This window comes from Callionymus lyra, chromosome 16, assembly GCF_982586985.1.
Source record: "Callionymus lyra chromosome 16, fCalLyr1.hap1.1, whole genome shotgun sequence".
Lineage (NCBI taxonomy): Eukaryota > Metazoa > Chordata > Actinopteri > Syngnathiformes > Callionymidae > Callionymus > Callionymus lyra.
Genome location: NC_141833.1, coordinates 11,129,935 through 11,146,919, shown reverse-complemented (window position 1 = coordinate 11,146,919; position 16,985 = coordinate 11,129,935). Strand labels below are relative to the sequence as shown.

Genomic DNA, 16,985 nt, shown 5'->3' with positions numbered 1-16,985 from the left:
GGATTGAACTCAACATGAAGCTCAACACTCTGTCATGACATTACCGTGACATTGGAGAACTTGAGAATCTTGATGGGCTCTGAGGTCTTAAAGACTTGAACTTCCTCAATGACGAACATCTCTCCATCATAGTTCACAGCTTTCACGATGGTTCCCCCCTCTTATATTAAAAGATGTAAATGTGGCGAACAATTACACATGTATTTATACAATTATTCATTACATCCTGTCACATATACACACCTGTCCCAATGAACATCACATGATGGTTGTCACCGTCCACCGACTGAACTTGGTCAATGACTATCCGTGTGAATTTGATTCCCTTCCTAAACAGTAAAGTTTTCTTTCCTATTGGCATTATTGGTTCACCAATAAGTGTATTTTTTTGAATAAACAAGAGAGTTTTATCAGGAAGGTCAGAACTCTGAGTGATGCTGGCGTTACGTGCAGCATCATCGATGCACTAGAGATGGAAAAGAGAGGAGCAATGGTTATCAAAACTTAAGAAGTCCTGGCAAGTTTAATCAAAATGATCTGCATATAAAAGGGGGTTAATTTACCGTACCAGGACGAGGCACTGGCAATATTCCGTTGTGGAGTACCCATTTAGAATGAATTCCATTTACCAGTCCTTCCGTCATGAATCTTCCTTCAGCTAAAACCCTGCTGATCTCTGACACACGGTACGCACACACAGCAGAAATCTCTCTCGAGGAGCTGAAATATACATTTGAAATTAATTCACATCGGAAAGGAAACAAATCAAATTATGTCCCAATGTTAAATCTTCATACGTCTGTGATGTGAAGACAGCGAAGAACAAACATGACTTCCAGTCTTTTTGTGGGTCACACCAGCGGAATGTGTCCTGGATGATGAACGGCAGTTTGGAGTCAGGGACTGGACATTCTAGTGTTGCTTTAACAAATTATGTCCATTTGTCCTGCAAAGTCCTCAGACCTCCATGATCGCCCTGAAACATCAGAAAAATGCTTGAACGTTGAAGGTAGTTGTGCTAAGGTTGGAGGACAAGGCAGTTGTTTTCCTGTGGACTGTATAAAATATGGACTTCAAGTCAACCATCTGTAGGTAAACGGTCATGGCCATCTTGGAATTGCAGTTTTCAGGCTTAACGAGACTGACTACAGTCAGAGCAAGCGGAATTATGATTGGGTGATGAAATTCCATCCATGTAACTTGAAGCTAAGCTTAAAACAGTGGAGAATATTAAAAAGTGTTTAAGGTCAGTAACAGCCTTCAACATTTTTCAATGCCCTGGATTTTTCTTTTTGACTGGGAGTGAACATGATTTTCCACTACCTTAGTAACCACCTCTTGAAATCCCAAGTTGCCCTTCTGTTTGTTCTTACCTTGCAGACTCGAGCAACCCGGCTAACAAGCACCTGCTTGTAGCTATCGTACTCCATTGCTGTCTCACTAAAGAACAAGTAGATCTTGTCATCATCTCCGGTGACACTGTTTTGACTCTCAGGCATCATCTCCAGGGAAACAAATTCAGGGTCTGTTAATCACATTGAAATAAGAGAAACATGTTAATCAGTAAAATAGCACACATGCAACAAGTAATGATAAAAACTTTATGAAATATAACTTCACCATAAAACCAGGATCTTCTATAATCAGTTCGAATGAAGGTTGTGGAACGCCGCATCAGGACAGACTCAGTCGCTCGAAAGTTCACTGATGTAGCCGAGTACAGATCATTGTCTTGAAAAGTAAAAGGCAATTTAAAAAAAGAAGCTGTAGAAAAGGAGTTCAGATGTACAACATTCTGCTCACCTAGCATGAGAGAGGCTGATCTTTCGAAGGGGTCATACGGGCAACGTCCTTTACCGGACTTTATTTGGTTCTCAAGAGTCAATTTTCCATCGTTGTTGTTGTGGTCACAGCAGCCTGCTGTGTTCCCCTCCCCCTGGTCTGCCACTCCTCCTGTCGCCTCACCTCACACCTGGTCCTCATCACCAATCACACTCACCTGTTCCTGATCCCCAATCAACCCCCTTCATCTACCCTTGGATTCCCCGCGGTCGGCGCCAGATCGTTCTCTACTCTACCGTGGTAACTATACGTGACTGGCTCAGTTTATGTGTTACCTCGTTCGCGTATTGAAGTCTCTCGTTGTTTTTTCGGACCTCAGCTAACTTTTGTTCCTCTGCCTGCAGTAACTCGGATCCCTCACTCCAGCTCGCCGATCTCGCTCTCCCTCCGGCTTCCCCTTCAACTACCTGCTTCCCCTTCGTTCAATAAACCCCTTTTGTACTCTCTGGAACTTCGCCTCTGTCTGCTCTTGGGTTCAGCATCGCAGAACATAACAGAACGATCTGGCCAAGATGGACCCAGCGGACATGGCAAAAGTCCACGGAGCTCTCGCCACTCAAGGCACTCAGATTGCCGAGCACAGCCAAGCCCTCCGGGACGCTATGGAAGCCTTCAAAAACATTGCCACCCGAGTCACTCTGATGGCCGCACAACTGGATGCATTGGTTCCCCACACACCGGAACCCCCACTGCTTACGACTCCTCCGCCTGCCCCCACTTCCCCAGCACACCTACCACGAGCCCGAGAACCTCTCATTCCTGCGCCCGAACGCTACGCCGGGGACATGGGTACGTGCAGGGCCTTTTTGATTCAGTTTTCCCTAGTCTTCAGTCAACAACCCCTCACCTACCCCACTGAGAAGGCTAAGATAGCTTACATTATGGGGTCACTTAAGGGGAATGCCTTAGCGTGGGCCTCAGCAGTATGGGACAGTGATTCTCCAGTCAGGGATAATTTTGATCTTTTTGTTGCGGAAATGAGGAAGGTTTTTGATCACCCCGTGGAGGGAGGGGACACCGCCAAACGCCTTATTTCCTTACGCCAGGGCTCCCGCAGTGTAGCTGAGTTCTCCGTAGAGTTTAGGACTTATGCAGCAAGATCGGGCTGGAATGATAAGTCTCTACGTGGGATTTTTCTTTCTGGTCTCAGTGAGTCCATCAAGGATGAGCTGGCTACTAGGGAGGAGGCTGAGACTCTGGACGAAATTATCTCCGTTTCTATCCGGCTGGATAACCGCCTACGTGAGCGGCGTAGGGAGAGGACAGGGAGTTCCATATCCCCAGCACTCTCTACTATCCATTCCTCACACTTCCCGAGAGCTACCCCCTCTGCCCCCGTGAGATGTGCTGTGCCCGAAGAGGAACCCATGTAGCTGGGGCGCACTCGTCTCACCGAAGCTGAGCGGTCCACTGTGCACAACCCGGACATCTCATCTCCACCTGTTTGTCACTGCCAAAAGACAAGGCCCAGCAGTGAGACTCGGGGCCCTGCTGAGCCACCCTCCTTCCGTCCCCGTTCCTCTCGGTTCACGCTCTCTCCTGGGTGCCACTCTTCTGTTCCTCGGACGTCCCTTGCCAGTACCCGCCCTGGTGGACTCAGGAGCGGACGAAAACTTCATTGACGCCAAGTTCGCTTCTCAGGTTGGCATCACTTTCGAAAAATTACCCTCGCCCCTTAACGCTAACGCCTTAGATGGCCGCCACCTGGCCCTTATTACTCATCGTACCAAGCCCCTGGAATTAATTGTTTCTGGTAATCACCATGAGAAACTTCAGTTTCACGTTATCCAGTCTCCTCGTACCCCTCTGGTCCTGGGTTACCCCTGGCTCAAGCTGCACAACCCCCATTTCGACTGGTCGTCTGGCAAGGTGGTGAGTTGGAGCACCTTCTGTCATTCCACATGCCTTCAATCTGCACTACCTCCAGCAGAGGGAGTTGTTCCCTCGCCCCAAGTACCCCCCGACCTCTCCTTGGTTCCCCCAGCCTATCACGACCTAGGAGAGGTGTTTAGCAAGTGTCGTGCGCTCACCCTGCCCCCTCATCGCCCCTATGACTGTCCCATTGATCTCCTCCCCGGCGCCCCCTTGCCCAGTAGTCGCCTGTATAACTTGTCCCGGCCAGAGAGGGAGGCAATCGAGAAGTACATCAAAGATTCTCTTTCGGCTGGCCTCATAAGACCCTCCTCCTCCCCTGTTGGTGCTGGCTTCTTTTTCGTCTCCAAAAAGGACAAGTCTCTTCGTCCTTGTATCGACTTCAGGGGACTCAACAACATTACGATCAAGAACAAGTATGCCCTGCCCCTCATCAGTTCCGCATTCGAGCCACTGCAGGGCGCTACAGTCTTCTCAAAATTGGACCTACGCAATGCCTACCACCTGGTGCGCATCCGTGAAGGGGATGAGTGGAAGACTGCTTTTAACACCCCCCTTGGCCATTTCGAATACCTGGTCATGCCCTTCGGTCTCTCTAATGCCCCTGCAGTGTTCCAGAACCTCGTAAATGACGTCCTCCGGGACTTTCTCAACCGCTCGGTTTTTGTCTATCTGGACGACATACTTATTTTTTCTCGGAACGAGGAGGAGCACTGCCAGCACGTCCGACAAGTTCTTCAGCGGCTGTTGGAGAACAAACTCTATGTTAAGGCCGAGAAGTGTGAGTTCAGTGTCACCTCGGTATCCTTCCTTGGGTTCATCGTAGCGAGCGGACAAGTGAGGACCTGCCCCGAGAAGGTCAGTGCGGTGACAGACTGGCCCATCCCCAATTCCCGCAAGAAACTGCAGCAGTTTCTGGGGTTTGCCAACTTCTACCGGAGGTTCATCCGGAACTACAGCAGGGTTGCAGCCCCTCTCACTCGTCTCACCTCTCCTGCCCTCCCATTTGCCTGGTCACCCGAGGCGGAGACTGCCTTCTCTGATCTAAAGAGACTTTTCTCGTCTGCCCCCATTCTCATCCAACCCGACCCCTCCAGGCAATTCATCGTGGAGGTCGATGCGTCTGACACAGGGGTGGGGGCAGTCCTGTCCCAGCGCTCTGCCTCTGACGAGAAGATTCACCCCTGCGCGTTTTTCTCTCGGCGGCTGGCACCTGCTGAGCGCAACTATGATGTTGGTAACAGAGAGTTGTTGGCTGTGAAATTGGCGTTGGAGGAATGGCGCCACTGGCTTGAGGGGGCTGAACAACCGTTCGTGGTTTGGACGGACCACAAGAACTTGTCCTACATCCAGGCAGCGAAGCGTCTTAATTCCCGCTAAGCCCGATGGGCCCTCTTTTTTGGGCGATTTAATTTCACCCTCACTTACCGTCCGGGTTCTCGTAACGTCAAGCCTGATGCCCTCTCTCGTCAGTTCAACCCTGAGGACGCACCGGCCTCCCCTGACACGATCCTCTCCCCTTCTTGCCTCCGGATCGCTGCCGTTACCTGGGAAATTGAGTCCCTCATCCGGGAAGCCCAAGTCACAGAACCAGATCCGGGTAACGGTCCTCCTAACCGTCTCTTCGTGCCCAGTGCGGTTCGCTCCCAAGTTCTGGTGTGGGTCCACACATCACGCTTCGCCTGTCACCCTGGCGTGGTCCGCACCCTGTCCCTCCTGAAGAGGTACTTTTGGTGGCCAGCGATGGACGCCGACACTCGGGCATTCGTGCTCGCCTGCACGGTTTGTGCTCGGGCCAAGTCCTCCCATCAAGCTCCTGCTGGTCTGCTACGTCCCCTTCCCGTTCCTGGTCGGCCCTGGTCTCACATCGGCCTGGACTTTGTGACCGGTCTTCCTCCCTCTAGGGGCCACACTGTGATCCTAACGGTGGTGGACAGATTTTCTAAGGCAGTTCACTTCATTGCCCTCCCCAAGCTCCCCAGTGCCACAGAGACTGCCCAGCTGCTTGTGCAGCATGTCGTCCGCCTCCACGGGATTCCCACTGACCTCGTCTCCGACCGTGGCCCTCAATTCATCTCCCAAGTTTGGAAGGCCTTCTGCCAAGCACTTGGAGCCTCTGTCAGCCTGTCTTCAGGATTCCAACCACAGACGAATGGGCAGGCTGAGAGAGCTAACCAGGACCTGGGGACTGCACTTCGTTGTGTGGCTGCGCGCAACCCCTCTGCATGGAGCGACCATCTCTCTTGGATTGAGTATGCCCACGATTCCATGTCCTTCGCTGCCACCGGCATGTCTCCATTTGAGTGTTCCCTGGGGTACCAGCCACCCTTGTTTCCCGCCGAGGAGGAGGATATCTCTGTCCCCTCGGTTCAACACCATCTCCGCCGTTGCCGCAAGATGTGGAGGGTCGCACGCTCCGCTCTGCTGCGCTCCGCCGAGCAGAACCGGCGCATTGCCGACCGCCACCGGGCTCCCGCTCCTGCCTATCCGGTGGGCCAACAGGTGTGGCTGTCCTCAAAGGATCTCCCCCTAAAGACTGGCTCCAAGAAGCTAACCCCTCGTTTTGTTGGCCCCTTCCCTATTGTGTCCATCGTCAACCCCTCAGCTGTCACACTCAAGCTGCCTCCAGCCATGCGCGTTCACCCCACCTTCCATGTATCTCGCCTTAAGCCAGTCTCCGTCAGCTCTCTCTCTCCCCCTCCCCCCCTCCCCCCTCCTCCCCGTTTGATTGACAGTCACCCAGCTTTCACAGTTCGGCGGTTGTTGGACGTTCGTCGTCGGGGCAGGGGGCATCAATACCTCGTGGATTGGGAGGGTTATGGGCCATAGGAAAGGAGCTGGGTTTCGCGGGGTCTCATCCTCGACCCTTCCATCATCCGTGACTTCCATCAGGCTCACCCAGAGAGGCCTAGGCCGCCTAGAGTCGTCCCTTGAGGGGGGGGTACTGTTGTGGTCACAGCAGCCTGCTGTGTTCCCCTCCCCCTGGTCTGCCACTCCTCCTGTCGCCTCACCTCACACCTGGTCCTCATCACCAATCACACTCACCTGTTCCTGATCCCCAATCAACCCCCTTCATCTACCCTTGGATTCCCGGCGGTCGGCGCCAGATCGTACTCTACTCTACCGTGGTAACTATACGTGACTGGCTCAGTTTATGTGTTACCTCGTTCGCGTATTGAAGTCTCTCGTTGTTTTTTCGGACCTCAGCTAACTTTTGTTCCTCTGCCTGCAGTAACTCGGATCCCTCACTCCAGCTCGCCGATCTCGCTCTCCCTCCGGCTTCCCCTTCAACTATCTGCTTCCCCTTCGTTCAATAAACCCCTTTTGTACTCTCTGGAACTTCGCCTCTGTCTGCTCTTGGGTTCAGCATCGCAGAACATAACAGTTGTACGACTACAAGAGATAAATGTGTAAACACATTTGTTTGTGGGCAATCTTTAAACAAAACACTTGACTGCTCTTACACGATAATAAATATAAGATCATTTTTATTGTTGCGTATTAATAGTATAAAATTGTTGTAGCTTTTTTCACTAAGAAAGAGAAACACCACACTGCTCTATCATAAGCTTCCGTAACTGGATAACAGATTTTGTGTGTAGCAAATAAAATAGTCACTGGCTGGCGGACTCGAGCAAAGCCGTTTAAACATTAACATTCCTCATAAATTTGTATTTTTGTATAAATATTGTGTATTTATTCAATAATGAATTTTCCTTTTTTAAATAAACATACTTACTGGGGCATATGCAGTTTTTAATCAGTTAATCTGTGACATCCTTTCAAATCATATTGTTAAAGTAAACATTTCTCACCATGTAGTCACATTTTGGGTTGAAAGCATTGGTTCCACACACATACATCTTGTTGTCTTGTCTTTTCAGCAGAGTTTTAATCTGGTTTTCTTTCATACACATTTTTTTTTAATTCAACTTACTACTGGATCCTTTCCCTTAAATCCACAAGCAGTGACCTCTGCTGGTGGCACATCCCATTGGACCTAAATATAACAAATTATTTAAACGATTTATAGTAAATAGTTCAAGTAATGCTTGGTTCGATGATTCATGCTCATTGTAACAGGAATTAATTCACATTTTATTGAAGTAAGGAAAGCTCAAGTTTTGAGACAATATAAGTTAAAAGGGAAAGAGAACCAATGAAGACAATCTTGACTATAAAGAAGAATCGAGGGGAAGGTGTAAAGTTTTCCAAAGATTCACTACAGTGAATACAGTGACTATATAATATAATATAATACACTATAAAAAGTTCTTACTGAGTCATTTTTTTTGGTGATGTCGTTGAGGTCGAGGGCGTACACCATCCCACTGGCACCCACCATCAGCAGGCCCAGGTCCTCCCTGAGCAGCATGGTGGAGTAGTCCAACACTCCCTCCTCATGAAACGTGCGATTATTGTCACCTTGGTAGAAGATAAATAATGAATACACCACTGGACTAATGTATCATTATTGATGAATAAACTACTGGACTAATGTATCATTAATGATGAATAAATTACTGGACTAATGTATCATTAATGATGAATAAACTACTGGACTAATGTTTCATTAAAGATGAATAAACTACTGGACTAATTTATCATTAATGATGAAAAAACTACTGGACTAATGTATCATTATTTTTTTATTTTTTTTATTTTTATTTTTTAGAATCCCTTATTAGTCCCGTGAGGGGAAATTCGGTAGTGCTTTTGACAGCCATTCACACATACTGATGGGAGTAGGCTCCACACCTGCGCCAGTATTGATGAATAAACTACTGGACTAAGGTATCATTAATGATGAATAAACTACTGGACTAAGGTATCATTAAAGATGAATAAACTACTGGACTAATGTATCAAGAACAAAGTAATGAGTGTAACTTACTGTCATAAGGCACAAATCTGCGAGGGACAGGGTCCGGTGCTGAGGCCAGGGCCGGCAGCAGAAGTCCGAAGAAAGTGAACTCTAGAATCATTATTACTTTTCTCCTCCAAACAAATGTCTAAATAGAACTTGGATGGACACAACTGTATATATGATGTTAAAATTAAAGGAACAAAGGCTTTAAAGACTAAAAAGCTGTGACGTAATAGAGGCATAAAAGATCAAAGACAGTGACTGCCTTAACTTTGTTGTACTGTTTGGCAGCAGTGACATATGAATGGAGGTTATTACTCAATAACAAAAAAATGACTTCCATTAAAAAATATATAAAAAAAAGCAACTTCAATCAAAAATGTTTTTTTCAAACTTTTTTGTGTATATATATTATATATTATTATATATTATTTTGTATACATATTATGGTTAGGACATTTCTGTCCTAATATCTCTCTCTATATAGATATATATATCTATATATCTATATACTACAGACGGTTTTATACATATATAATATATGTGTATATAGATATATATATAGATATATATCTATACATCTATTTATATCTCTCTCTCTCTCTATATATATATAGATATATAGATATGTATACACATATATTATATATGTTTAAAAAAAGTGTGTAGTATTTGGTTTGATTTGTGTTAATGCTAAAGTTAATAAGTAAGAGTGCTAATACGGTTTTGCTAAAGGAAATTATTGTTTTCTTTGTTTAAATATTATTGCATATATTTTGTGATGCTGAGATCCATTTATAGTTCAAATCTTCAACTTCAATAAACAAGGTGCTCATCATCAGTTGAAGAGATGGCTCGTCAATATCAGTCAGTGCCGCTACAGTAAGAGCTTTACCTTATTCAAACCTTAAAAAGTAAAGAAATTGTAATATCCTCATAAAATGGTCGCATCTAAAAATCAACCAATGGAACAAACGGAAATGGATCAAGCAAAAGATGCCCGTCTAGTTGAAGAAAGTGAATAACGTCGTTCTGGTGGTTCAAGGAATCCCCCACTTGACGCTCTCCTCGGCTGTATCTATGGCTGCTGTACAAAGCCCTACAACTTTGTTTAGAGAGCGCTTTAGGACATCTCATCAAGACTCCACGCTTTCATGTTGAACATCATGCTGTCACAGCTTAGTCACATCAGTTGGGTGATTGTGTGTGAATGGGTAAACATTGTTGTGAGTTGGTTAGAAAAAAGCTTCTATGTGGGTTGGAATGATTTTGTAATGAGATTTTAATATTAAAAATATATAGATATAATATATATGAATGTATTTATCTTTGTAGATACCAGTGGAGCTTCCTGCACAGCCACAGTTCTAATCATCCTGGTGGCAAATAGGGATTCTAGCAATAGAGTCGGTTTCCTCGCTGCCATCATCATCTCTGTCCTACTTGTGGTGACTCTGTGTAAATTCAATCCACCGTCACTTCATTAAGTTCATGAACAGAATGTTATGTGGCTAGTTTTCCGCTTATTCTACTATCATCATGATTATTGCAAAATAACCTAACAGTAGATCCATCGCATACATCATTGTAAGGGTCAAGGTACAATAAAGTTTTATTACTTTTACGAATTCTCCTACTAAGTAGGGGGCAGGGCAAAATAACTCAGAGTTAACCATACTTTTTATGGTTAGCCTGACAAGGGTATAAAAAAAATTCAGCTCAGTAAACTGGACCTTTGAAACGTTATGATATCATGTGTGTCATTCACTTCAGTAGATAACTTTATAATAACTTTATATATATGTTTTTAAGTAGTTCTTGTGTCATCAATGTTACATTACTTCAATAACCCAAAATATCTTAATGTTGAAGTGGGGTCGTTAGTGGCTTGGAAATTATGCAGAGGAGGACATTGCAACGTTCAAAATGGCATCCCTGACAACGCAGTGCCTGCTCTCAACAACGCCTCACCTGCTCCCACCAATGACGTGGTTTCTCCCGCCAATGCTGCGCTGGCCCCAACCAACGCAGTATGTTCCACTGACAACACCATGGCTTCAGCCACCAACGTTGTGCCTGCCTCTGAAAATATCCACCCAGTATGCAATAACCCGGAAGCATCAACTGGAGAAAAGGATCCAAAAAGCCTATCTGGATCCTCCGAACCATGCAGAACACCAGGAGATCAAGCAAACATTGCGGACCTAATCATTAGGGTGAGTGTCTTCTTAAAGTGCCCTTAAGTCCTGCTCAAGTAACACACTACAGTTTGGTTCAAGTTAGTACATTTCTCAACATCCCAGATATTTCATTGAATCATTTTTGGTTTTGTTTTGTACTGAAAATAGAAAACTGCATGTATGTTACTGTAGATTTGGATGCAATTCCTACTCTATACTTTGATATAATGAACTACTAAGTGTAGCAAACTATTCTTTCTACCAGAAGGTGAGGGAGAAAGTACAGAAAGAGTCATGACATTGTTTCCTCTCTTCAGTACCTGGGAGTGGCAGCAAAAGATCCAAATGTTCCAGCACATGATGTGGTTCAGATCTTCCACTATGAAGGAGAGGGCTCTGTGTCTGAAAGTCTTAGCTCCATTTGTTCATTCAGCTCTGATGACCAAGACCAGGACCTGAACAACTGGGGACCACGGTTCAAGATGTTGGCTGAAATCTTCGATCCGTCGGAGGAGGATGAAAACATTAGTTCTGTTTTAGTTTGAATTCATATTAGAATAGTCACTTGGTGAAAATGTACTTTAATCTCTTGCAATAATGCTTTGAAAGGTAAGCTCTTGCAAAATGACTATAAGAAGGTTGATTTATGTGTAAGTTGTTTTCTTAATTTCAGTATTGTACAATGAAGTAGTATATTTTTGTTGAGCATTTACTTTTCAGTCTTCAATGACTATCTCTTACAGTTACTCTGCTGACTTATGTGCAGTAATTTTGAGCAGCAGCATTGGCTGTATCTTCGATGTGTGGCACCAATTATTATCATTCATATACATAGATGTAATACACATTTGAGATGTTACTTTTAGACCAGATGCAGCTTGGAAATTGTATTGGGAATGTGTGGAAGCAGGTGATGGGTTTCATGAGGTAACCCCAGACCTTGGAAATAGCAAAAAACAAACAAAAATGTCCCATTAGCTGTTGAAAGGGAGCCTATCCTATGAACTGTGGCAAATTGTTTCTACTGATACTTTTCATTATTGATTTTAGACACCTGTGTGCATTTGTCATGATATTAGATTTCCTTACTTGTTCAAAATGTACGGATATGTCTATGCTAATAAATTAACTTCCAAACATTGCCCTGTTAATTCTAACGTACAAAAACAAATGATATAAGAGGTGAATAAATAACTTACTACATTTAAATGAATTAATAAATGTTGAGGTGTGAAATGTAAATTACTGTAATTCATATGAAAGTAAAATGTCATTTTTTTGGAAAGTGACAGCTCTCCTGATGGGTTTGACACAAAAAGCAAAAAGCTAACTGGAATTGATGAAACGGAAGTTAAACTAAAGTTAACAATGTTGACATATTTGTATTTTATAAGGGGAACTTCAATATATATTCAACAAACAACAAGTGTATTCATTATTTACATGTACTTTTCTATAAGGAAGTTATGTTTTTTCAGAATTTATTTTCTCCTTATCTCTCTGTACTAATAGTTTAAATTAGGAACCTTTTTAAGGTTTCAGAGGTCAAAGGAGGGATTGAAGATATATCCTCAAATTGATCCAAATAAAATATTGTAAGGAAATGACAACTTTACTGTAATCAATCATCTAGATTTAACACACATTTCAAATAGTCACTTGATTAACTGATAATCTTTCATATTTAATTCATGTTAAATAATTGTTGTCTACGGCATAAACACAGCTGTAAGCACGGATGTTCAGATAGTATTTAAAGGTAAGACATACAGCCAACTGCAGGCTCTACATCTGAACATCGAGACGAAAATCCGAGCTGGTGGATCTAACCTCGACATCGGCTACTGGGAGAGCTTGTTGCAACAGGTCCGCGTCTACATGGCGAGAGCAAGGTCCACACCTTCCGCTTATTCAATAATTACATTTCTAACCCAAGGTCTCAACCCTTTCAAAAAACTAAAATGTGTTTATCAATGAATGATTACAGGTTGAGAGAGCGACACCAGGATGTGCTTCGCCAAAAGCTGTTCAGGCTGAAACAAGAACAGGGAGTGGAAAGCGAACCATTGTTCCCCATCATCAAGAATGAACCAGTGACTGAGAGCATTGAGTAAGTTTGTTTGTGTCCTAGTACGACAATAATTGTGTCAAATTTGAGTCTTGACACAATTGGGTTTGAATGCATGTTCCTTCACGGAAGAAAAATGAACTTCTTTATGGCCTTTTGAAGGTGTCTTTAAATTGTAGGATGGCACCATATTAAAATGAATATTATTATAATACTCCTCATCCTTTACAAACATTTTTTGTTTTCGAAACAGCAGGAGCAGAGAAGATTCCAGCCTTTCATCATCAACTGGTAGAACTGTGAATGAAGCTAGTGGACAGGAGAATGATGAGCCTGGTCCATCAACATCAACCAGCACTAACAGAGGGATTGAAGACGAGGAAGGAAAGAAGGATGAAGACAAGGGAGAAGAGGAGAAGGGCGACTCTGTGGAAGCTGTATTGACGGAGGAAGATCTTATCCAGCAAAGCCAAGCAGAGTATGACTCCGGTCGCTACAGTCCAGCTCTTCTGACTTCATCGGAGATGCCGCTCGACACACACACGATAACGGCAGAGGAAGATGCGCACAAGTTGCAGCTAGCACGTAGACAGTTGCAGGTCACAGGTACGAATGGCACACAGTATCATAAGGTTGTGTGTCTGCCTCATCCTCGTTCTGTCTGTCATATAAAGTTACACGACTTACTTCAAGCTTGACTTTTTCCTGTCTTTCTGTTAGGTGACGCCAGCGAGAGTGCCGAGGACTTCTTTGTATGTCAAGCCAAACAGGGAATGGATAACAACGAAGCCCAGTTCAGCGTGGAGATCCCAGTCACAGGGAAGATGTACCTGTGGGCTTACAAATACCGACCCAGGAAGCCGAGATTCTTTAACCGAGTACACACTGGCTTCGAGTGGAACAAATATAACCAGACGCATTATGACTTTGACAACCCGCCACCCAAGATTGTTCAAGGTTACAAGTTCAATATCTTCTACCCAGATCTGATCGACAAGCGCTCGACCCCGCAGTACTTTCTAGAGCCCAGTCCCGACAACAAGGACTTTGGCATCTTAAGATTCCATGCTGGCCCACCGTACGAGGATATCGCATTTAAGATCGTGAACAGAGAGTGGGAGTACTCTCACCGTCATGGTTTCCGATGCCAGTTTTCAAATGGTATCTTTCAGCTGTGGTTCCACTTCAAGAGGTACCGTTATAGACGATGAACCCGTAAAAAAATGACGTTTGAATACAAAAATTGGATGTTAACCATAAATGTTCATCATTATTTTTGTTTTATTAAATGCATCAATGCCGAAAAAATTACATGACAGTATACTTGTGTTGGATTTGTAAATGATATATCATGTTTAGCCAACTGGGGGCGCCAAGTAACCTCTCTGAACTTTCGGTTGAGGCAACGTCTGATAGTTTAGGCCTTTTTTATACTGTTGTCAAATAATGTTCATGTTTAACGGCTCAATTGAAGAACAGAGTTGTGTAAATAAATACTCTTAATAAAATAAACTCATGTTGTTGAGATGTCATTCGAATATATACTTCAATTCATCTTTATAATGGAGGAAGAAAAAGAGAGAAATTAGACTTTCTTTCTAGCAATTCACTTACAGCAGAAAAAACAACTCATGTTTTGGGGCCAAATGAGTAGTAAGGACCCAAGATATTTGTTAATAAAGCTGAATTGGAAAATTTCAAGTTAAGTATGGAGAGAAATGTCAGAAATAAATAGTGATTTTGTGATTGTGAGAAAAAAAATAATACAGTTTAACAAAATAAAATGCTGAAATGAAACCAGAAAAAAACTATTAATGTAATATTAATATATTCATATTTAACCAATGTCATAAAGTGGTTCAAATGAAAACATGAAATGCATATTTGCATAACCTGCAATAGTAAAGTATACCAACATGTATAGAAAAAAACAGTATATCAAGAAAATCATTTTATTAGGGTTTGAAGGAAAATATTCAATTCATGTGCATGAAACAGAAAGATAAGATATCTATGTTAAAATTAATAATATTTAAGCAACACAACATCCTTTTCTGCTTTTAAACTTAAAAAAAAAACAAGATAAATGTAGACATTACACGTGTTGTTCAATGTTAATTACAAGTTGAGATTCATCTTAGAAATACCACAAAATAGTTATTATAAAGGGTTGTATTATCTGCACTTTATTAACAGAATTGAAACAACTAACCTGAAAAAAATAAATCAAAATTCTGTTGATACTATTTTTGTCGTATGTTGTATATAAATTATACTTAAGCATAGTTGAACTATTTACAAGAAATTAAGTTACAACACTAGTTTGATATAGAACTCCAAAAGATCTTAAAAGTATTAACTAAAACCTTTTTCAGGTCCATTTTTATAGAGGTGAGAAACTATGAGTCTTCATCTGCTTATGATCATCAAACCTCACAAACATTAAACCTGTATAATAAAGACTGCAGGCGTTTGTTGTCGACTCCTCCTACATGAAAGTGACTTGAATAGGTGGCCTTTAAATATGTTCCATGTCAAAAGGCCCAAGAGAAACATGGATAGCAGCACCAAAACAATATTATTAACAATGCTGATGGCATCATTAGACGATGAACCCGTAAAAAAGTGACGTTTGAATACAAAAACCATAAATGTTCATTATTTTTGTTTTATTAAATGCATGAATGCCGAAAAAAAAATAACAGTATACTTGTGTTTGTTTTGTAAATGATATATCATGTTTAGCCAACTGGGGGCGCCAAGTAACCTCTCTGAACTTTCGGTTGAGGCAACGTCTGATAGTTTAGGCCTTTTTTTATACTGTTGTCAAATAATGTTCATGTTTAACGGCTCAATTGAAGAACAGAGTTGTGTAAATAAATACTCTTAATAAAATAAACTCATGTTGTTGAGATGTCATTCGAATATATACTTCAATTCATCTTTAGAATGGAGGAAGAAAAAGAGAGAAATTAGACTTTCTTTCTAGCAATTCACTTACAGCGGAAAAAACAACTCATGTTTTGGGGCCAAATGAGTAGTAAGGACCCAAGATATTTGTTAATAAAGCTGAATTGGAAAATTTCAAGTTAAGTATGGAGGGAAATGTCAGAAATAAGAAGTGATTTCGTGATTGCGAGAAACAAAAAATACAGTTTACCAAAATAAAATGCTGAAATGAAACCAGAAAAAACTATTAATGTAATATTAATATATTAATATTTAACCAATGTCATAAACTTGTTCAAATGAAAATATGAAATGCATATTTGCATAACCTGCAATAGTAAAGTATACCAACATGTATAGAAAAAAAACAGTATTTCAAGAAAATGATTTTATTAGGGTTTCAAGGAAAATATTATTACGTGCATGAAACACAAAGACAAGATATATATGTTAAAATTAATAATATTTAAGCAACACAACATCCTTTTCTGCTTTTAAACTTTAAAAAAACAAGATAAAGGTAGACATTACACGTGTTGTTCAATGTTAATTACAAGTTGAGGTTCATCTTAGAAATACCACAAAATAGTTATAACAAAGGGTTGTATTACCTGCACTTTATTAACAGAATTGAAACAACTAACCTGAAAAAAATAAATCAAAATTCTGTTGATACTATTTTGTGTCGTATATTGTGTATAAATGATACTTAAGCATAGTTGAACTATTTACAATAAATTAAGTTACAACATTAGTTTGATATAGAACTCCAAAAGATCTTAAAAGTATTAACTAAAACCTTTTTAAGGTCCATTTTTATAGAGGTGAGAAACTATGAGTCTTCATCTGCTTATGATCATCAAACCTCACAAACATTAAACCTGTATAATAAAGACTGCAGGCGTTTGTTGTCGACTCCTCCTACATGAAAGTGACTTGAATAGGTGGCCTTTGAATATGTTCCATGTCAAAAGGCCCAAGAGAAACATGGATAGCAGCACCAAAACAATATTATTAACAATGCTGATGGCATCATTAGACGATGAACCCGTAAAAAAGTGACGTTTGAATACAAAAATTGGATGTTAACCATAAATGTTTATCATTATTTTTGTTGTTTTATTAAATGCATCAATGCTGAAAAAATTAAATGACAGTATACTTGTGTTGGTTTTGTAAATGATATATCATGTTTAGCCAACTGGGG

At 42.0% G+C, this 16,985-nt stretch overlaps 1 pseudogene; it reads left to right on the top strand.

Moving 5' to 3' along the window:
- Positions 1–12,836: 12,836 nt before the first annotated feature.
- On the top strand, positions 12,837–14,040 carry LOC148063659 (splicing factor Cactin pseudogene; annotated as a pseudogene).
- The last annotated feature ends 2,945 nt before the right edge of the window (positions 14,041–16,985 follow it).